At 46.3% G+C, this 22386-nt stretch overlaps 1 protein-coding gene and 1 pseudogene across 1 annotated transcript in view; one reads left to right on the forward strand and one right to left on the reverse strand.

Moving 5' to 3' along the window:
• The window catches only part of LOC139049761 (latrophilin Cirl-like), a 1359947-nt gene that overhangs the window by 989476 nt on the left and 348085 nt on the right, over window positions 1-22386 (reverse strand). The window lies entirely within an intron of this gene.
• On the forward strand, window positions 18826-20072 carry LOC139049815 (uncharacterized; annotated as a pseudogene).

Raw genomic sequence — 22386 nt, forward strand, 5'->3', positions numbered from 1 at the left:
GCTGTCAATGTTTGCCTGATTACGCCCATCATTGTGATGCAAATAAACGTAACTCCAACTCATTTTCTCAGAAATAAACGCTGAACGAAACGCTGACGTCATCCTGAACAAGATCAACAAGCGCCCTAGTGCTCGATCTTATGATGCCCCTATTCGTAAGCTTATATTCATGATTTAGTTATTCGGGGGGGGGGGGGGGGGGTGGAGGGCGAGAGCGATGTCTTCTTATACCGTAGAAACATCCCTCGGACGTCTCTGATGTGCTCGTTCTAATTCTCAAGTACCCAATGCAAACTGTAATCGCTGCAACTTCATGATGTCCTGGTGGCAGGCCACCATGGCATGTCGCGCAAGTATGACCGCGCTGATTCATTTGGGTTGGCATATACTATTTGGCGCGTCATACTTCGCCACATGCATTTTTCAAGCAGAGCTTGAAAAGGGCGGCCAACTCACTACGTCCCTTTCCTCTGTTTACTTCCGCAAAGTGTGTGTCTATCGCTGTGGTTACCAAATACGCCCAGCGGTATGCTACTACTCAAGCCTTCTGTCGGCTGAGCAACTGAAGTCGCAGGCTTTCTTCAACACGGCGTCGACGTTCAATATGGCTATCCTCAATTACTTTTCGCGGACTTCGCTCACCGCCTTCTCTCCAATGAAATCTCCTATACTACTCGCTCCTGCTAGACACAACACAAACACGCAACGACCTTAATGAAGTATCTATAACACGCTAGTTGACATGCTGTCGACGTATATTTCCGCTGAGCACCGGGATTGGAGGGTGGTCATGTCTATGGTGACATTATCGGTCTACAGCTTCGCTCAACAGCACCGCTCGTTACTCATCAGTTTTTCTTTTTTTTTGCCGACAAGAGTATAGCGTATCTCCTCTGAATATACTTTCGGCTTTAAGTGGGACCTTGCACGCCCGCTTATTCTGTCACGTTGACGGCGACCGTTGTCGTCAGGCTGCCGCCTAATTCTGAGCGTCGCAGTCACCAGAGTGCACAGAAAGCTGTCTTCCCAAACAAACCACCGGGATTCGAGCCCATCTCCCAAATGCAGCATCTTGCATTTGGGAGATGGGCACTCTAACCATTACGCTACCACCTGCCTCCACCAATTTCCATTTATCTGCCTTCCCACTTCTCGTTTTTGCCGCAGACGCAGGAAGAACGGATGCAGAAACGAAAAAAAAAAGTAAAGATTGCTTGAGCCGCCAGTGACGCATGACTTTAACTTTGGCAGGTTACCCTCATTGGAGCGCATGTAGGCTTGCGGCTTCGTGCAGATGGTGAGTCGCCTTAGCTTTATTGTAAATTTACTTTCACCAACTCTTTTCAGCTAGAACTGAAACGACAAAAATGAGACCTACCGTTGAATATTTTTCTTGTTTTCTAGGTTTAAAGCAAAAATGCTCATTAACACTAATAGTGATTTTTTTTAAGAAATGGCATAAGGATACTATATTTCAAGGTGATGTTTTGTCAATACGGCCCGGCACCACGTATCGACGAAAGGGCATCACAGTGCCGATGCACGCGGCAGGTTACTGAATGAAGAAAACAGGAAACGACTGTTTTTCAGTTCTCGCAACATATTGTACACAGAACACAAGGCACCCACCACCATGACATTCTTTTTTTTTATGCGAAGCATATTACGAGAGCTCAACCCAGCTCCTCAGGCGCGGCGGTGTCGCCTTCAATACCACGTGACACCGTGACGTCACGACAGAGGAGAAACGGGGCTCCAACTCGCGCCGTCGCTCGCGGCGTCTCCCCCCGCATCGGACGCGGTGAGCGTCGAGCAACGCAGCGTTCGGCGCGACAACGAAATGTGCGCCTGAGCAAGCGCCGCACGCCTGAGCCGACGCCGACGACACCGGCTTTTCTGCGACACGAGCTCCTTAACGCTGTCGCGTTAAAATAAAGGCTGGTATGCTTCGCATCCTGGGCTTAACCTTAGCTAAGCCACAGCCATTTTTTTACAACAGCGACACACAATGCCGGACTGATATACTTCCTAAAGGGGTCTCATTTGATTTTTCATCGCAGTACCGCAAGCACAGTTGCGTCGCGCGTGCTTGCAGCCACGTACTGTAGCCGTGCTCCTTTTCCTCTAACAATATGGCCGCCGGCGGCTTCAAGCGCTCCCGTAGGTGGCGGATTGGACTGTCACTCGAGAAGTTTAAATACATAACCTCTTTGCATAGAAACGACGGCATGATTGTTAACATCGTTGCTCTCCAGACTGATCTTGATGAGCTAACTCATTGGTGCGGTAGGGCAAATGGTAATTAACGTAGACACAACTATACATCTCAAGTTTACTTCCGCTGCTAAGACGATTCCTAATGCCCACACAGTTAATAATACTATCATTCAAACTTCAGCGTCGGTAAAATACCTCGGTGTAAATTTTAGCTCTTATTTATCCTGGAGCACTCATATTGAACTGATTACTACCAAAGACTTAAAAAAACTTGGTCTTCTTAAACGCCGACTATGCCAAGCCAACCAGGATACAAAACTACACGCATTCAACAGGCTAATCAAGCCTGTGATAGAATACGCACCCGTGATCTGAAACCCTCATTATACCTATCTTTTTAACATGTTGGAATGTATCCAAAACAAGGCTGCTCTATTCATCCTTTTCCGTTACTCTCAGTATCAAAGTGTAACAGTACTGAAAATATCGCTCCGTCTCCCGCCTCTGGTCATGCGCAGAAAACTCAGCCGTTTATCTTTTTTCCATACTCTCTACCACAGCAACACACCATACGCAAGTTCACATCTTCTCCCGGTGCCGCACACACCGGCTCGTGTAGATCACATGAAGAAGACTAAACCCATTTTCGCTCGGACAGAACGATACAAATACTCACCTCTGGTCCTGGCTATTGAAGAGTGGGATTCGCTTCCTTCTAGCATTGCGGCTATCGCTGGAACATCATCATTTCAAACAGCTCTTTGGTCCCCCCCCCCATACTTAGAAAATTCCACTAGAATGATGTGCGTTTTTTTTCTTTTTTTTTCAGTGTGTGCGTGTGGGCCGTAACGTTCTGTGGAATGTTAGATGACATGTTTTGTAACTTCTGAAAGTGCGATTTTTGTTTTGTGGGATTTGCTACATGTGCATTTTTTCAGTACCTGTTCCTAGCATTTCTTCCCCTGTCAACTTGTACCTGGCTTATTAACTTGTTTATTCCTGTCTTCATCCGTTTATATTCTGTGTTGTATATTGTTAAGTTTTCTTTGATGAATCCCCCCCTACGTAACGCCTGCATTGGGCCTTTAGGGTATTGAAATAAAACAAATATTGCTGGCTTGGATATGTTTGGCACGAGGCCCAAGTCGGTACCGTGTCTTCTAACACGTTCTTTTGTTTTCGTCTCTGTCTTGAAAGGACGCGCACCGTAACATGCTGCAATGGTGATTGCGTTGCGCGTATGTAAGGTGAGAAACGCGGTTCTAAAATGTCTGTTCACTAACTTGTGCAGTAAGCCCATGTTTATAGTATTCGCGCAATAGTAAGAGTCACGAGTATGGCAACCGTAACCGCAAGCGCCACGTTATAGTCGTAACTTGTCGCGACAGCGTAGTTGAAATCCACTGACCCTGCCACTAAGAAATACGTGGCGAGGTATGGCTGATGAATAATTAATTGCGAAGATTGGTTTTCAGTAAACGTTTGTTACCAAGAACGGCGGGTGCTCATACTACCGCAAATGACGGATGCTTGGCGGTGACTCCAATCATTTACTCGCCACATCACAGATCTACACTTGAATTCAACTGGTTTGACCAACTCTTGCTTATATTCTCTCGCCCTTAAACTGCGCCCTCGCCTGCCACCAGGCCTCCAGCTTTTCCTCTTTGTCCCCCGCTTCTTTCCCAATCTGCTGAGACGTGCTTCCACTGATGCTTGGTCTTCTTTTTTCTCAATAAATGAAGGCATTCATTCATGTTTTCCTATGTTACTGCAGAAAATAGCGTGTCTTTTTCTACATAACCACCCTGTCTCTCACCTGGACTCTCCAATCGCAGAACAAAGTTGCGGTGTTGCAAATGACTGGGCGTCACATACACAATTTTCTAGGAATGGCCAGTAGCACGGCGGGCAATTTTTGGTGGGTGACGAGACAGTATATAGAACACCTTCTCTGCAATATCCCCACTCAGTGCTCTGCTTCGTGAGCTACTATTAGCAGCCACTACGAAGTACGAAATGAAAGAAACCTAGCTGGGCTGGTCACGGACAGGTCTTTTTGGATTCGTGATGCGTCGATATAAAATATATATATTTCGTATATAAGCCTAAATGACAGCGATATAAGCGAGGTGAGCAACGCTAGCACGTTGGTTTTGACTAACGATGCTCTTCATGCAGCACTTTCGTCTCATGCGTGTTTGCGAACGGGAATGAAAGACAGGAGGGTAATACGGCTTCCTGAAATTAAACATTCGGAATAACTCTTTGTTGGACGGTTAGACATATGTTGAGGGCCCCCGATACGAACCACCTGCAAGTCTGTATCAGCTTGCAAAGAGGAACTCAGATTAAACGTTGCCAAGAGGATAGGCTTTTAATTATCATAAAGATATCTTTATTGAAATTCCTTACCATGAGGTGAAAGCCGACTAACAAGCATTTATATTTTCTGTGTTATTAAAACGTCCTGTTAATAAAAGGTTGCTGTGCTTTACAGCCTCCTAAATTAGGTTATAAAAAATAAATTGATGCGGTAAGTGTGTAAACGCAGACGCAAGAAAAGGCCTAGTCCGTTTCCAAGTGTTCACTCAATGAAGATGGAGCGCCTCTATACTCTCACATTGTAGGGATGTCAAGAACAAAACACTTCCAAAGAGTGAGTCATGAATATAACTCATTATAAAGTGAGCTTGCTCTGGAAAAGAAAACGCTCAAAGCGCAACGATGGCTGCGTGCAAAGTGCTTCCTCTGATTCCGATCTACGGATCAAGGCGTTAGTTCGTCATACTGAAATGGTCGTACATTGCAGCGCAATCTCGGGTCCTCAAATGTGACGGCGAATGTAGGCCAGTATTCGCTTCACGCGCGCAATCTGATAAGATAACGCTCTTTCGCTATTGAATCCGTGACAACATACTGGATATTAGAAACACATGCAGGCCATCTTGAGCTAACTGATAACTTTGGAACTGTGGTTAGACGCTAAAAAAAAAGCACCCCCCCCCCCCCCTAAAAAAGGAATACAGTTGCTTTCAATATTAGCTGAAAAATAGTGCTTGTCGTTTGAAAAGGGCCTCCAACACTGCACAGCGGCGCCGACATACAGGAAATTCAAGCGCGAACTATCAAACCAGCGTATCGTGGTTCAATGTATCCCAATAGTCCAGGGGCCAATTCCACCACGGCTACTGTGTCGGAGCTCGTATTTCATGTCAGCATTATTTGTCACAAAATCACAGTATTTTTTCTTTAGATCTTATCATTACACAGCTAAAATACATCCAGCGAAAGCCTCATCTTAATATTTCAGTACTTTTCGTTCTAACGTGCACATCCGTGATGATCCATATGTTACAAAGTACTGAAAATGTACCCAATGCTTTCCTCCAGGCAGCAGTTTTTATTCCTTATGATGCCAGGAAACCGAGCCTGATGCCACCAACGCTCAGACACTTAATCAGGAGCGCACACAATGTTCTCGCACACCTTGTGGGATGTACCGTAGCGCTGAGGTGCTTCTTGTATAATATATCAGAATCGGTTGTAAAGGCAGTCGTGCAAGTTTGGGCACATGTGCTTAAGCTCATGAAGTTGATTTGTGCCAAGATAACCTGTCCAAGCTTTCACACTTACTTTATAAGAAGTCTACAACACCATCAATATGCCGGCTGCTTTTAACTGCACGAAACAAAACTATTGAAATGATACAAACAATGTTAACATCATTTTATCATTCGAGTGTTCAGATTGGTAATCTCTAGATGCGGAGTAAGTTGAGAAGTTGTTTGCGTAATCAACAAAGCTACGTTAATTAAATTTTCAGTAATGGTTCTTACGTGGCTAAAGAAAATGAGCAGTTTGGAGCCCGTCCTCGAGATTATGCAGCCAATCGAAAAACTTTCGACTAAACATACTTCTGTAAGAGCCATGCAAACAAACATTTTCCAAGTAAACACTCTTGGAAGGCGTAACTGACGCAGAAAAGGAACGTCTGTAAAGCCACAGAAAGAACAGCAGTTCACGACGGGACACAAAGGAGGAACAACACACAAACTGCGCTAACAACTTCAAGCGCTGTTTATGTGATAATGAAGCAGCTAGACCTTCAGTCGTTCCTTCCAAACCTGTAAAGTCAACCTGACCACATTTAGCCTTTCGGTATGCTGTCATCAATAGTATGGCCCCGCGAACATATTCCCCGTGGCCTTATCGTCGCCTTCCATTTTTATTCATGTTGTTTTCTCGAAAGCAAGCAGTTTAAAGTTTTGGTGTCAACGCGGCAGTGTACGTGTGCCGCCGAAAGCTTGCTTGGTCGCAGAAGCGATGCATGACGGAATGATGGTGCAGATTTAGCGCGCCGCTGGCATCAAGACAATGCGCGGCCGCCAAGGGAAGGAAGATAACGAAAGTGAACAGCTTGGTAGCTGCTCATAGAGCCGTGCCGATGGGGACGGTGCCATCCTGACGAACTCTGAGCCGGCGATATTGATAGATGCAGCGTTTTTGTTTTCTTTAATTCTTCTTCTTTTTTTTTTTTACAGCGAAGTCGTTAAGAGGAAGCTTTAACACGGGCCCTACTCTGACTCGGCCTATTCAAATAGATGTAAAACGCCGAACCCCTTTCCTTAGATAACCCCTGGACCGATTTTAACGAAATTTGTTGGATTCGGGAGAGAAAGGTAAATTCTAGTGACTATTGGAAGCGGAATTTCTATTTAGGGCCTGAATTTTGGTAAAAGATATTAAACAATTCGAAAGTGCGAAAAGTACACAAGCACGAAGTTTACAAATTAATAACTCCAGATCAAGAACTGATATCGCGGTTCTGTAAACAGCATCCATTAGACAATTCCAATATGCCGATTTATATCTTACGTGAAGTCGTTACGTTGTGAACAAGGGTTGTAGAAAAGCTGTATTTCCGTATTACTAAATTTTTTAAGATTCATGCGTAATATATCAATTTTGTCTGCTTTAGATGTGCTGTTAGATGCAATGTACATAATTTTGATATCAGTTTTCTTTGCCGAAAGAGAGTTGTAAACTTGATGGTTTCGTTTTTTTTTAATTTGCAATTTTGAACAATTTTGAATAAACAAATGATGACCTAATTCAAGAATTCGAAACCAACAGACACTAGATTTTGAGTTCTTGTTTTAAATGCAACAAACCTTGTCAAATTAGATGCAGTGGCTGTCGAGAAAAACGAATTGTCCTTTTACATTTATTAAGATAGGACCACCAGAGCTAAAGCTTCCTGTTAAGGGCTACTTTCTCCACTATCGCGTCCGCGTGTAGAGCCAAACGCTGAAGGTAGCGTAATACCGGCCCGACCCGCAGCGGTGGTGAAGCATGCGTTCAGCGCTCCCCATATGTGGGCTGATCCCGAATGTAATGCCATGCCGGGGAGACCCGCGGCGGAGATGAAGCAGGCGTTAAGCACTCCCCATATGTGGGCCGATCTCGAAGACAGTGCAATGCGGGGCCAACATACGGTGGAGGTGCAGTTCATCATTAAGGGACCCACATACACAGCTTTGCAGGTCATGTTTCTTCACAGAGTGGAAGGGCACTGAGATTTTTTAGTTATCCGCGTTTATCCTGCATGCGTCTGCGATGAAAACAAGAAGCAGATATGCCTGGAAAATCTAAGGTGGTGGAAGCAGGTGGTAACGGAGAGGTTAGCATACTCAGCCCCTGCACGTACTTATATCTGCATTGACATGGGTTCGTGGTAGTGATAGCGACCAAAGCTCTACTTTTTGTGCGTACTCTAGTCATTGTGAAACTAAGGATGTGCTTAGCATGCCCAGTCACTGAATGCTAATTGCAGCAGTTACGAGTGGTGGAATCCCGCTGGGGCTGATTGTGAAGAAAGCTTCCTTTCTCTGTCCACTCTCGTGATGGTGAAGCTAAAAATGAGGAGGAGGCCTGACGGACACAACGTTGATCGTCACCATAACAGAATGGATGGACGACCTGCGGAAAGGACAAGGCACACCAAGTTTTTAGCACTTAATTTGTCCTACAGTAAAGCGCTACAATGGCTAGTATGCCCTCATGGGAATGGTAGACCGAACTGCTTCTCACTGCTAACACTGGACTGATACTAAGAAAATACTCCGTCCGCAGGCACCACGCTACACTGAAATTAGCAAAACAATGTCAGTTTATAAACTGATATTGCCAATTATCTGGTGTCCTTCTTGTGTGTGTGGAGGGCATAAAGGTCCTGGCAATGAAATGGTAGTATTTTCGTTTTGCTGCAGTTGCACACAAACGAAATTCTTTGAAGTAATGCGACAGCGATCTACCGGCGGAGAAGACCAATCCACAATATAAAAATAATTGCTGGTTTCAGATCTTCCAATTTACTTTGCGCTTAGCTACCATCTGTTATATTTTTCTTTTTGTGCTCTTATAAAGAAGAAAACTCCACATTACTACAATATCAACAACCGTACACAAAATAGACTGGCTTTGAAGCTGTGACCACGCACCGCACTTTTCTGCATTTAGCACATGTAGTATTGGGCAACACGTTTGAGCTAAATGATTAGGTTTTCGGTCAAAGCACTGTGACAGGCGGGAGAAACTCGTTGTCATGCCCGGTCGAAACAATACCATCTGAAATCTTATTTACTTATATTCATTTTTGAAAAATCACTATAACCGTTTATACATTTGCTTCGTTTGAGTTATATTCTAGCTTGCCTCGTCAATCTCAAAAATCTATTCTCTTTTCGGGAGACGGCCTTCGTGAAAAACGACGCAACATGACAGTAAAACATCCAGCAAGGCTCTATCCAATGATTGGCGAAATAGTGCGCTGAGAGCGTGTCGACTAGCGTGGGAGTGAAAGTTGAATTATGATAGTTGTCAGCTTGTTTTGCCTCTAGCACGAGCGAGTAGTGTTAGCAATGACATTGGTGCAAAAATGGTCAGCTCAGTCTGCGATTTGTTCATGTGATCTCCGCATTGAACGTCGCAGTTGTCACTTCTGTACTTCTGTGAGTACTACTGTGACATTATCAGCCCAGTGGGCTGGGAAGGCTCGATGGTAGCTCACCTTGAGGAGTATTAGGTAACAATTATTAATATACATACTTTGCGATGATGAAAAAGATGCAGAAACACCACTGGTGTTGTCTAACTATTCATAAACAGGCCCCCAAATTTCAATTGGCCCACCCCCAAACATTAGATAGGCCCACCCCCAAATTTCAAGTTGGCACACCCTTAAATTAAAATTGGCCCACCCCCCGATTTTAAGTCGGCCACGCCCGATTTTTTTTCGCCCAGCCTTAAACTTGGAGTTGGCCCATCCCCAATTTCAACTGGGCCACCCCTAATTTTCAAGTTGGTCCATCCACGAATTTTCATAAATCGTTCCCCAAAATTCCAGTCGACGCACCCCAAAATTTAGGTTGGCCCACCCCCATATCGCCCCCAAGTTCAGATTGAGCGACCCCGAGATTGCCCCCAGATTTAGGTAGGACCAACCCCATATCACCCCCAAATACAGATTGGCCCGCCTCCACAACACCGCCAAATTTATATTGGCCCACTCCAATACCACCTGCAAATCTAGGTTGACCCACCCCCATATCAGCCCCAAACTAATGCTGGCCCACCCCTCGATCACCTCAAATTTAGGATGGCCCACCGCAAATCATACCCCAATATAGGTTAGTCCACCCATCACCTACCCCCCCCCCCCCAATTCAGCTTGGCCCAGCCAAACATCACCCCCATGGTTAGGTTAGCGCGTCCCCATGTTACCTTCAAATTTAGGTTCGCCAACCCCCATATCATCCTCAAATCCAGGTTGGCCCACCCCCCTATCAGCCCCAAACTTAGCCTGGCCCACCCGTCTATCACCTCAAATTTAGGATGGCCCACCGCAAATCACTCCCAAATTTAGGTTAGCCCCCCTACCCCCCCCCTCCATTCAGCTTGGCCCAGCCCCGTATCACGCCCATGGTTAGGGTGGCCCACCCCCCATATCACCCCCAAATTTAGGTTCTCCCACCCCCATATCATTCCCAAATCCAGGCTGACCCACCTCCATATTCCCCCAAACTTAGGCTTACCCACCCCTATATTACCTCAAACTTAGGTTGGGCCACCCCCATATCAGCCTCAAATTCAGCTTCGCTTACTACCATTTCACCCCAAATTTAGGTAGGGCCACTCCCATATCACTGCTAAATTCACCTTGGCCCAAATTTATGCTGATGCCACTTCCAATTTCAAGTTGGTCACCCCAACACTTTATATGACGACCTATATATTTATATGGGAAATGCGTCAAGCTTTTGGCGTTACAGGCACGATATTGCACGATTTTGCTACCAAATTGCAGGGGTACTCGACAAAGAATGCTGCCCATTAAAAGCAAATGCACCGAACGAAGGACATTTACTCAAATGGTTTTTTACGGCCACACCTACGGATTGATACCACTCGGCTGTAGGGAACACATTAACAGTAGCTACTAATCCAGACGCTGCACATCTCCTAGTTGGAACATTTCTTATTTGGATGAATATTTAGAAATAATTAACGTTCTGGCAGCGACTCAGCCTAGCAGACCCTTTGTTCCACAGGAATGTTGCATAGGCATGGCACTGGCGACCGGGTAACATTGTGGCACAGCTGGACGTCATTCGCTCGGAGTGTGTGCCATTAAGGACAGCCGAAAGTCGAAGAAAACGGACCTTCCAGAAGAACGCAATAAGAATAGCCATCTTGTTCTTGCAGGTTCCACGCTACAAAGCACGAAAGTTTTTTTTTTTCGTAACACAAAGCCATGCGCAAGCTTCTAGTTATGTATTCTAATGAATAAAACCTTCATAAAAGCGATGAATTAACAAATGAACACGATACTGCTACGTTTTATGAAGGAAAAACAGAAAGCATAATATTTCAAGAGCACCACTGGAAAACCAGAACCGAAAGCAATTCTTGAGTTTTGTGTTTATGCCATTTGGTAGGAGACTATAATCCCTATGCGGCTTTCAAATAATGCGCTGCTGAGAAACCAAAACCGAAACCGAAAGCAAATCTTGGGTTTTGTGATTCTGCCATCTAGTGAGAGACAACAAAACTAGGTCGTATGCTGCTTAAAAAAAAAAAAAAACCGCTGTGAAGGGGGAATCGAACCGCGGCCGCCGTGATGCGGGACGAAAGGTGCTCGGTATTCTACCACTCGGCCACGGTTACCGAGGCTTCGCCGAGGGGTACGCTCATGTTGTTATAGATACCAAGGCAATTTTCACGACAGTGTTACAAAAATCGCTTTCGGGAACAGTCTTACGCCATATGTGGAGAGTCGAGAGAGGCATCAATCGAAAGCTGAGTCTCCGGACTACTTACGCTCCACTGCGTATTACGATAGACTGGATAGTTTTATTACAGTCATCATTCTTGCCTCAAAAATCGAGCACAAATTTTCGTCGTTTCCATAGGCTTCCATTGCTAAAACTTTAACTGCTGTGGGAACAAAATTTTTACGTGCCATAGAGTGATCACTGCATTTGGCTCGTGTGGACTGTCTTCCAGAACACGTTTGTCACCTGCGTTTTTCAATAATCGGCCTGCAGCTTTTGTTATTCGCGAAAAACCCGCTCGTTCCATTGAAAACGCGCTAGCTTCGTGCCGGGCCCGCTTGGGGCGCTAGTTGGTACGTGTCCAGAAAAGCTGGATATGTACATAAGCCTTTCAAATAAACTCTGAAGTGCTGTGAAAGTTATGCAAGTCACACCAGTTAACAACATCTCATAAGTAAAAGTTCGCAGAACCGCTTATAGTATGTTCTGTAAGTGAGAGGTTCGTTACAAAATGCGAACATGTAGTGCAGCCTGGAAAGCAATTACGGCTATTTTTAGTTCTCGACTTAACTAGGTAATCGCAGGCGTTGAAGATGGTGAACGCTATAGAAGCAATATAAAATGTTCACACACATGTGTGCGCAGCTGGCGTACTGAGCATCGTTTGTACAACTCAGAGCGTTCCTTGCTTACTTCGAACACCCTCCGCCTGAGGCTTCGCCTGGCGTTTCGAGACACAGAACACCCCGAGAGAGAGAGAGAGAGAGAGAGAGAGAGAGAGAGAGAGAGAGAGAGAGGAAAGGGGAAAGGCAGGGAGGTTAACCAGAGAAAAAAAATCCGGTTGGCTACCCTACGCTGGGGAGAGAGGGGAGGGGGAGGTAAAGTGGAAACAAAGTAGAGACCCCAAAGGGTGTTTTATGCTTCTGTAGCTCCCACCCTTAGAACACTCGGAATTGAAATTATGTAATTGAACCACTTGGAATTAGCGTGAGATTCCCAACTTTACAGCCCTGGCAACGCCATCTATTCGATTGGTCTATATACGAAATTACGCCCTTCAAGCAGAATGCCACACAATTTAACAAGAAGACAGTTAACCCCGACAGAGTAATATACGCTTCAGGTAGCGGCTGCCCTCTCTGCCTCTCCTGATAAGTGAACGATCTATCCTCGCGAATCGCAAGCGGAATCAACAGCAAGAACACTTCGCGATCAAATTTGCATTTCGGCGCGGACACGAACTCATAAAAGTTCACGCTTGCCAATTATTCATTATACAGGCAGCGATCTTAATCGCGCACATTAGAAGGCATACGACAGCAGACAGCACAAATTACAGACCATTCCATGAGATGCATGTATCTTACAGATGCCCAATCGGTCTAATTAAAGTCAATAAACTGGAGCACACCGATCTCAGCGTGGGCCACCCTCACGTTCTGCACAACTGCTCGGTCATTAATGCTCAGACCTGCGTTAAACACATAGCGCACACTTCCGTGTGCTGGTGCAGCAACATACAACTGTCAATTACGCGTCATATAAACGCAGAGATCGGCAGAAACAGTTCTGTCGCACCGACCGCAAGACTCACTGCATTGCCAAAATAAGACACCTTTGCACCTTCGGAAGGTGCAACTTGCGCATGTCCTTCGCACACCCTTTAGTGTCATAAGGGCGCAGTACGGGCGTTTCTGGTAATACATCATATAGCCATTCCAGCACGCAGTCGTTTCAACTAGACAGAGAGAGAGACGAAGGAAAATATAGGGATGTTAACCAGCGCCACCTAGACAGTCTTGGTTGCGTTAGGTTAAGTAGAAAAAAAATCACTTTGTTAGCCTACAACGAGCGAAGGGGGAGAAATAGCCAGGAGAACGAAGAGAGAGAGAGAGAGATAACGCACAAAACCCGACAAGAGGTGTGGGGACTTAAGTCCAGACTGCGTGTATTGTAGACCTTCTGCAAACTACCCAAAAGTGCCACCGGCAGCTGTAAAGTGTTTCGCAGCTAACATTAGCTAAGCTGTTCAACGAAACAAAAATTATTTTAAAAAAAACACAGTGCAAGATACAAGTGGTCTGCAATTCACTTGCAAGAATGATTGCAAGAACGATGACGACCGTACACCATAGGTCTTATAATTGTAGCTTGCAGTGTGTTTTATAAATCTTTTTTTTTCTTCGTTGAACGGCTAGTGTTAGCTGGGACGCTACATATGCGTATTTATTACGTGTATAGACAGACGAATATCTGTAGTAAACGACTGTAACCACGTCCAACATGTCTACTGTGGTCGTTGACACACGCGCGCGCACACGCACACGCACGCACACACACACACACACACACACACACACGCACGCACACACGCACGCACGCACGCACGCACGCACGCACACACGCACGCACGCACACACACACACACACACACACACACACACACACACACACACACACACACACACACACACACAAATGAAACAGATCGCGATACGTGCACGCAGTAGGAGACTGAGCACATTCACAACGGATATTCCTTCATGCACACAGCAGAAAGCCCCTACCTATCAGAAAGCCACAAAGAGCTGTGACGGCGTGTCTTCGTTTCTGCGGCTGCCTAAATATTCTAACGTGGAAACGGCCAGCTTCGACGACGTTTTGCGGTTCCAGTGCCACACCAGCATACGGACACTATCGCCGAAAGAAAGCAGAAAGAAAGGAACCAACCAGTTGTTCTATACATTGCCTCCCTCTTGCCATATGCTGCAGGGCGGCTACACATCCTGGTTGTATCTCGTGTTCTCCGCTCAAGCGGCCCAACTCCGGCGAGCCTTTCGCAGCGCAGCTGACGAAACGAGTGACCGCGCTGCTCATTTTCGCAAAGCGGCGTCCGCAGCGGGTGACGCTAATGTGCCGCGTTTTTTAACGACCTATTTTAACGATCACTTTGACGCCTCGCACTGCCAACCTTATCCTCCTCTCTTTTTCTTTTTTTTTTTCTCCAGCGAACTTCCACAAGCACGAGCAACCTGACTCCCCCAAAATACACCCATGCGCCAGCAGTATAGTTAGGGGAGCTGGTGCACCGTTAATGAGACAGCTTAGGTTATGCGAGTGTGCAACGACCTCTCAGAAAAGAGACTCGTTGTATAGTTACTAACTATAACCATTAGTAAATGTTACTGGAGCCCCTAACAATCGTGACCCGCAATATACAGCTGAGTCAACGCGCTAAATAAGCACCGCTACGCGACCATAGTTATGAGATTTCTTTACGCTGTTAGTTGTAAGCGTGTTATACAAAAAAAAAAAGAAACACCCGCAGGTCAAATGTGCACAAAGCGCCACGGAGTGTCCTCGGAGGAAAACATGGTCCCAGTTAACATCGCCACCCTTTTCAGAAGTTTCCACTTACGCAATCGAGCAAAACAAAGCTGCAAATACTAAAACAAAACATTCGTAGCAGGGCCAATTGCTTGCGGAGAAAGAAACAACGCTAAACTGACGAACAGGGACCGCCATAAGTGAGGCCCCAGTGCTCTGCTTAATTGACCGTATACAGAGGATCAAGTCGACGCCAACCGCGACTTGTGTGTCCTCTCGCGAAAAGCTAACAAGCCTCGCCTCTTACAAGATTAATGCTCTTGGCGCCTCGCTAGAAAAAGAATTTGAGAAAAGAAGAAGGACTACGCTCTTACTTTTTCCGCTCTTTATCCGGAAAATTCGGCGTCAACAAAAGAGCGTCGGGAAGCGGATAGGCTTTCACACTTTAAATGACTCCACCCATCCATGCCCACCCGCCATTTCTTTCTCTCTTTCCGTTTCTAAAATCAACCAGCGAGTCTCTTCTTTCATTCCACCATTACCCGCGAATGGAACACGATAGGAAGCGAAAGATTACTTCACAAAAAAAAAAAATCACCGAACACAAAACACGACTCGAAGAAGAACTGATAGAGATATAATAGGTCATCCGCAGGCCGGCAGAAAGCGCTACAACAAGCCACGGGCGAGAAATGAGGCAAGAAATTCGACAAAAAACGGAATAAAGAACTTACGTATACATAGGTATATAAAAATAAGGGAAGAAGTAATCGATCTAAAGTCAAGAGAGCAGAAGAGGTCGCGCCACTCAGCGGCCACTTGAAGCACGAGCACTCACGCGCGCACACACACACACTCGAAACACTTCTTGAAGTGCCCTTCCTTCCATACTTCCTTTTTTGGGGGGCCCTGATAAATGACTCCCATAAGCTGATTGAAACGCGCTCGTCAAGAAAACGAGCCCACACCACCACCAACGACGCCTCTTCGTTTTCCGACCTTAGACTTCAGTCGAGCTATATATACACAATTCGAGCGAATCGCCATTTTTAGATGTCCTTCTGCAATTTTTCTTTTTTTCTTATTTTTTCGTCTGCTGCTCCTTCCTTTCTTGATGGCGTTCTTTGGTTCCGTCGTACCACTCTAGAAACCGCGTAGTTTGCTCCCAGCAAGTCGCCGTCTGCTTGAGACGCTTATATGGAACGAATAAAGGAAATCAGTACCGACCCGTCCTAATGACGCTCTCTGCTGCTTTCTGTTGGTTGCGCTTGTTTTTTTTTATTTTTATGCTATAATACGAACAGTAGTAGAGAACTAGGAGACGAGGGCTGAACGTGTTCCTTTGTCGACAAAAATTTCGAATGATTCACACAAAACGAAAATAACGTTTTTGTGTAGAAGAATCCTGTCCCACCTTGTACATCACAGTTCTTTGTATTAACAAAATTAGCCTGAAAGATATTCTAATGCGCAGTCGGTCGGTAATTCGGCAGATATACAGGAAATTTATACGTACGCCCAGTGCTAGTGACCGCAAACGTGATCTTATAACCCCTGTATGCTAACCAAAAAAATAGTGCCAGTAAGCGCACCTCACGCTAAACCAGTTTACCCTCCTTAAGAGGGTGTTTTATAGTGTCCATGACTAACACCATTACATCCTATGGCAAAAAGGAAGTTCCACCAATCGAAACACCGATTCAATGGGTGCGTTGGGTTGGCTTAACTCCATTTTCCGTAATGGGCACAACGCGTGACATTACGCCCTTTTCTTAGGGGATGCATGCGTAACACGCGTGATTCATTATAGCACCTTACTATTCCAGTGATCGAAGAATGGATGGGTGCTATGAGTGTCCTTTTAGAAACGGGACGGTATAGGTTGCTCCACGAAGCTCTTGTTCTTTTGACTGATGTCCTGCCCATTTTTTTTAACACACAAAGGATTCCAAGTATCAAACTTCCTGAACCACTACTGGGAACATTGTTGTTGTACGCCTCCGTTGTTTGTGGTGTCCCTCATTTTATATGTCACCAATTGTACGCATCACCGGTAGTGGTGTAGCGTTCATTTAAACGCTTCGCGAAAGCTTCACTTCACATAGATCCCTCCGTGAGTGTCAAATCTGCATAATTTCTTTTTCCTTCTCCTTCACCCTCTTTTCTGTGAACAGCATTGTGAACTAGGGAAGTTGTGGAAAGTCGCAGTTAGTTCGCAGGATTCTTCAGCAATTCTGAGAGCATTTGAAGTCTGTCCCGAAAGTTCATGCGGTGAGTCAGCAAAAAATTGGGAGAGGGTATACCAGAGACACTACTCTCTCTCTCTCTCTCTCTCTCTCTCTCTCTCTCGTTTCTGAAGAGGACCTGTGTGAGCTCTAGTAGAAGTCCAACTGCTATTCGACGCGAGATCGAACTAGAAGGGGCAGAAACAGCACCGCGTTAATGTGGATGGGCGGTCGACAATGCGCATTGAAATGGACGCGTCATTGTTCCGCCGTGGAAAATATGGCCCGATTTTCTGGTAATGAAACCCATCGACTGTAGTGAGCTGATCTTATATTACCCTTCAATGCTACGATTTTGGCACAAAACGCGCAGGACGATTCCATTCACTTGAAATGAAGCTTAAACTGTCATTCAACGGGGCACTGGCACTCACCCACGCATGTCTTTGTTTCGGCCCTTTCTCAGGGATTTTCTCAGGGAAGGCCGTTAAGACTTCAACGACGATGATAGGTCATGACGCCCGTACACCTTGTGCGAAGCTGAAAACACTCATCATGACCATTCTCTTTCGTTCAGTGACACTCGAATAACCGCTGGAATTATAGCAGCGTCAATTATTTGTAGAAGGCCAACCGCTCAACAGAATTTGACGAAAATATTATTAACGGGAAGAATGTTTCACTGGCTGGAAAACTTCAGACGGGGGCAATGGAGTCATGAAAAGGGCCGTCACCGTGATGTAACTTAGATTTATAAATACAAGACCGATATGAAGTCGCAGAGCAAGAAATCGAAGAAGGTGATTGAAGGCAAGAAAAAATAAATAAAACGTAGAAGAAGAAAGCAAAAGGTCGTTGCCCCACCAACTTGCAATACCTGGAGTTGAAACTGTCATTGCAGCTTTCAGTTTGGATTGCCTGAAGCGTCTGAGAGACCGTGAACGCCATTTGCGAACAGATTTGTCAAAAGAGGGCGTGCTGGATTCTCCTCCACGATTATGCCCCTGCGTGCACCCTGCATTGATATGGCGGCGAGTTTTTGGTTCGCAATTCCATCACAGTGCTGAAACGCTTTCCCCACTCGCCTGATTTAAACCCCCTGCGGCTGTTTTGGCTACACACGAGAAATGGTGCTCCGCGGGCAAAATGCTACGGAGATGTGACGATTTTGGTGCTTCCAGCAGAAGAACAAGTGAAAGCAGTAGTAAGTAATGAGTAAAGTAAAGTAATGAGTAAAGTAAGTAAGTAAAGTAAAGTAATGAGGAGCATTTTTCAAGCTAACCCCATTAAGTGTAAATGTACGGCCCACGCTTTTGAGACACATCTCGTGCAATACAGCCGCCCGGTGGTGTGAGAAGTTGAATCCCATCTCGAATATATTGTGGCGAATCTTATTAGAAACAACAATGGTATGAAAGATACCCGCAAATAACGAAACATTATTCTTTCCTGTTGAGCGTGTAACCATATTCCATGTGCATAAACATTTGCATTTACTAAAAGTTGTAGCGACACTACCGCTATAACGATAGCTCTGCAAGATATGGCATGCGAAGCTGGTACAACGGAATCCTGAATATTTATATGTTTTCCAAAGCGTCGCTTACATCGTTTCTCGGCCTTTTGGCTAAGATCAAAGTGTGTGGATCAGGTGCTTTTCACGTGCGTAGCATCAGCCTGGGCACCACGCATTGCGTCGTGGTTGCTTAGGTGACTCAGCCATGGACCGACCAGCGCCTGCCCAACGCCCAACGAAAGCCCAGTGCTTTCTCTTCAATGTACCGGTTTCGACGCCGGTGGACGCGATCATCGACTCCATCGAAGAAGTCGTAGGTGCCGGAGGGTTGCAGTATCTGCAACATCACGGCGGCAACAAGTTCTTGGCAGCTGTCCGCTCCGCGGCTCAGGCAGCCAAGATGGCGGCAAAAGGTTCCCTGCTGCTCGCCAACAAGGTCGTACCGCTGGAACGCATGGGCACTCCAGTGGTTTATGTGACGGTCTACCGTCTTCCACCCTGTGTCAGTGACGACGCCCTGATTGCTGCACTTGCACCATATGGGAAGTGCCGCGGCATTTCCGACGTCGTTTTCAAGGACAGGACGGACATCAGCAATGGCAGCCGACTGGTCAAGCTTGAGATGGTAAAACCTCCACCGAATTTCATCATGGTGACTGGCTTTCGGGTAATGCTGGAATACAAGGAATGAAGAGAGTGTGCTCCAAGTGCGGAGCAGAAGGTCATTTTGGGGCCACCTGCACATCAGCTCGATGCGCCCGATGTGCCATTTTCGGCCATGCGACTGCAACGTGCAACGCGCCATGCAGACGTTGTAATGGCGAGCACGCCACTGTTGACTGTGTGTTGCCACGTTCGTATGCTGTTGCAGTGACACCAGTGACGCCTGCCCAGCCAGGACCGGGCGAGAATACCTCTGAAGAGGCAGCACAGACGCAAGCCACAGATCAACCAGGAAAAGAAAGTGCCCCAGAGGCGTCGACGCCAGCGTCCCCCGATGCCAGCGACGCTGCTTCTTCTCCATCTACTGACGAAGAGAGCAACGAGACGCCACCTGCCACAATGGCGTCGTCTGCCACGGAAGACGATGAAGAGCCTACGTTAGACGCCCAGTCTACGCTATCACAGCGGGAACGGCTCCTTGCATGTGCTCCAACACCGAACGCTAGTTGGAACGCGGCTGGACGCCATCGCGGCCTCCCCGAAGTCTCGGCCGGTCCGTCGAGGTTCACGCCGGTTGGCAAGACAACGACCGCGCTTGCGAGTGGTGCTAGTACAGCGGTGAATGAGAGACGCACGCGCTCGCAAATAGTGTCTGAAGACGCCAAGAGAATGCTCTCTTCAGAGAGCTTTACGTCATCACAACCAATGGCGACACCCTCCAAGAAATGCAAGAAAATGCCACGAGACACCACTACCATGGACGTTGTCTCCGATCCGGAGACGTACTAACAATGGCGCCTTACACTGCACCTGCTGCCCGTAAGGGCTGCTTTTCCTGTACTCCCCGCTACGAAGCTCAGGCAGCGTTGACGGAACGATGTTTGGCGCAGACATCGCGTTTCCGTCCCTGTGCGAGCGTCTGCAACCTCGGTATTTTAGTAATCAGCTTGCTTCCGACTAACTTGTGTGAAGAACGTGAACAGTGCCCGTTTCGCTTTCGCCGCTGTGATACTCCTAAGTCATTGCTGACTTTGCCGTGTTCTGGCTGTTGCACTGATGTACGACGCCGATTCAGTTCGCAACTAGTTGTGGTAAGCCATTTGTCTTAGCCTTTTCGGTACGCAACTAACTCACCATGTATTTGCACATAATGACACTTAACGCACAAGAATTTCGTAGCATAAATAAGCAGAGGGAAGTAATTCATTTTGCTCGCGAGAAAAAAGTCGACCTCCTGTTTCTTCAGGAGTGTAACTTGAGAAACAAGCAGGACGTTAAAAGATTTTGCGATGAATTTTCTGTTAAAGCTTATTTTTCATATAGCCCCGGGAGATGTCGCGGTGTAGGAGTGGTGGTTTTTCGTAGGGTGCTTCTACATGGAAGTCACCGCCTTTTTGACTTGGAAGGTCGTGTAATAGCTTTTGATTTTTTCTGGGGTGAGAGGAAAGTTCGGACATTGAATGTCTATGGACCCGCCGTATGGTCAGACCGCAATGACTTCTTTGCGAGACTCTCCCCCTTTTTGTTAGACAACCACCCATTCTTTATCGTTGGCGATTTCAACTGTGTGCTCGACCCCATGCGCGACTCACGAGGGCCACGACAATACGCTTCCAATGCGCATGCAACTGAATTATCTCGTATAGTGAAAGAATACAATTTATCGGATACCTGGGTCCATATGCATGGCGGAAGTTTTGGCGCCACATGGCAGCAAAGGCAATCACAATGTCGTCTAGATCGAATGTATTTCCCCCCTGAATTAACAACGCAAATTGTCCAGTGCAGCATCCTCGATCTCCCCGCGGACGCCGGGCACATTTCAGATCATCGCCCTTTCGCTGTCATATTGAACCTCGAGGGAAGGCCAGGTGAACGCACTGACATGTGGAGACTAGACATTGCTTCTTTGCGTGACCAGGCGACTCTAACCGAATTAAAAGCGTCAGTAGCTACAGCAGTTTGCGATTATGAATGCAATATCGAAGCGTGGGATACTTTAAAGGAAAGGTGGAGGTCAGTATGCATAGCGGCTAGCAGGAAACGAAAAAGAAAAGAGACCGAGCAGCTTTGTGAGTGCCTGAGAAGGATAAGAATAGTACGAGACGGTAACTCCCAAACACAGTTAATTCGCGAATACCTAGATTTTCAGCGTGAACGCTACCATAGACTTATGAGCTGGTACTCTCGCACCTCTGCAAAGGCGTGGATGACCAACAGACCAATTTCCGACCCTGAGGTACTGCGGCTGGCTCGTGCGTCTAGCAGGACGCAGAATGGCAGCTCTTTCATTGAAATAGTTATAATAGAAGATGGCACAGAGAGTGGTGCGAGGTGAGATATCGAAAGAATTTTTTGGAACTGGTTCTCAGACGCATTTTCATCGGAAAAGATTTATGATGCAGAGCTATTGAGTGAAGAAATTTCAGACTTTTGCGCTAACCTACCTCAAGTAGAAGATACAGAAGGCCAGAATTTATTGTCTCCAACAAATCTGCAAGAAGTTTTTGATGTTATACGATCTATGAACAGCGGATCAACACCCGGTCCAGATGGCTTACCAGTCGAATTTTACCGATCTTGCTGGGAGGAAGTAGGCACTGCCTTAGTGTCGCTCCTTAACGGCATTCTTGCACTGGAAGGTATTCCTAAATCGTTTAATCGGGGTCGCGTAATGCTCTTGCCAAAGCCAGACTCCAACCTTGCAGAACCCTCATCCTGGAGGCCTATAACGCTGCTCAACACCGACTATAAAATATTGACAACCCTTCTTGTAAATCGCATGAAAATATTATTGCCGAAAATAGTCAGTGTACATCAAACATGTTCCGTGCCGGGTCGGAGTATATTTTCATCTCTCAACTCAACACGTGATATCATACAATACACAACAGTGCGTGAAGCTTCAGGAGTATTAGTAAGCTTGCACCAAGCCAAAGCGTTCGACCGATTAGAACACCAGTACTTATTTGAGGTTTTACGATGCCATAACTTCCCTGACGAGTTGGTAGACATCCTGCGGATGTTGTATTCGCGAACAACAGCTGAGCTACTGCTTAACAGCATTTTAACACCTAGATTTGATGTGACAAGGGGAGTGCGG

This window comes from Dermacentor albipictus, chromosome 9 (genome assembly GCF_038994185.2).
Source record: "Dermacentor albipictus isolate Rhodes 1998 colony chromosome 9, USDA_Dalb.pri_finalv2, whole genome shotgun sequence".
Classification (NCBI taxonomy): domain Eukaryota; kingdom Metazoa; phylum Arthropoda; class Arachnida; order Ixodida; family Ixodidae; genus Dermacentor; species Dermacentor albipictus.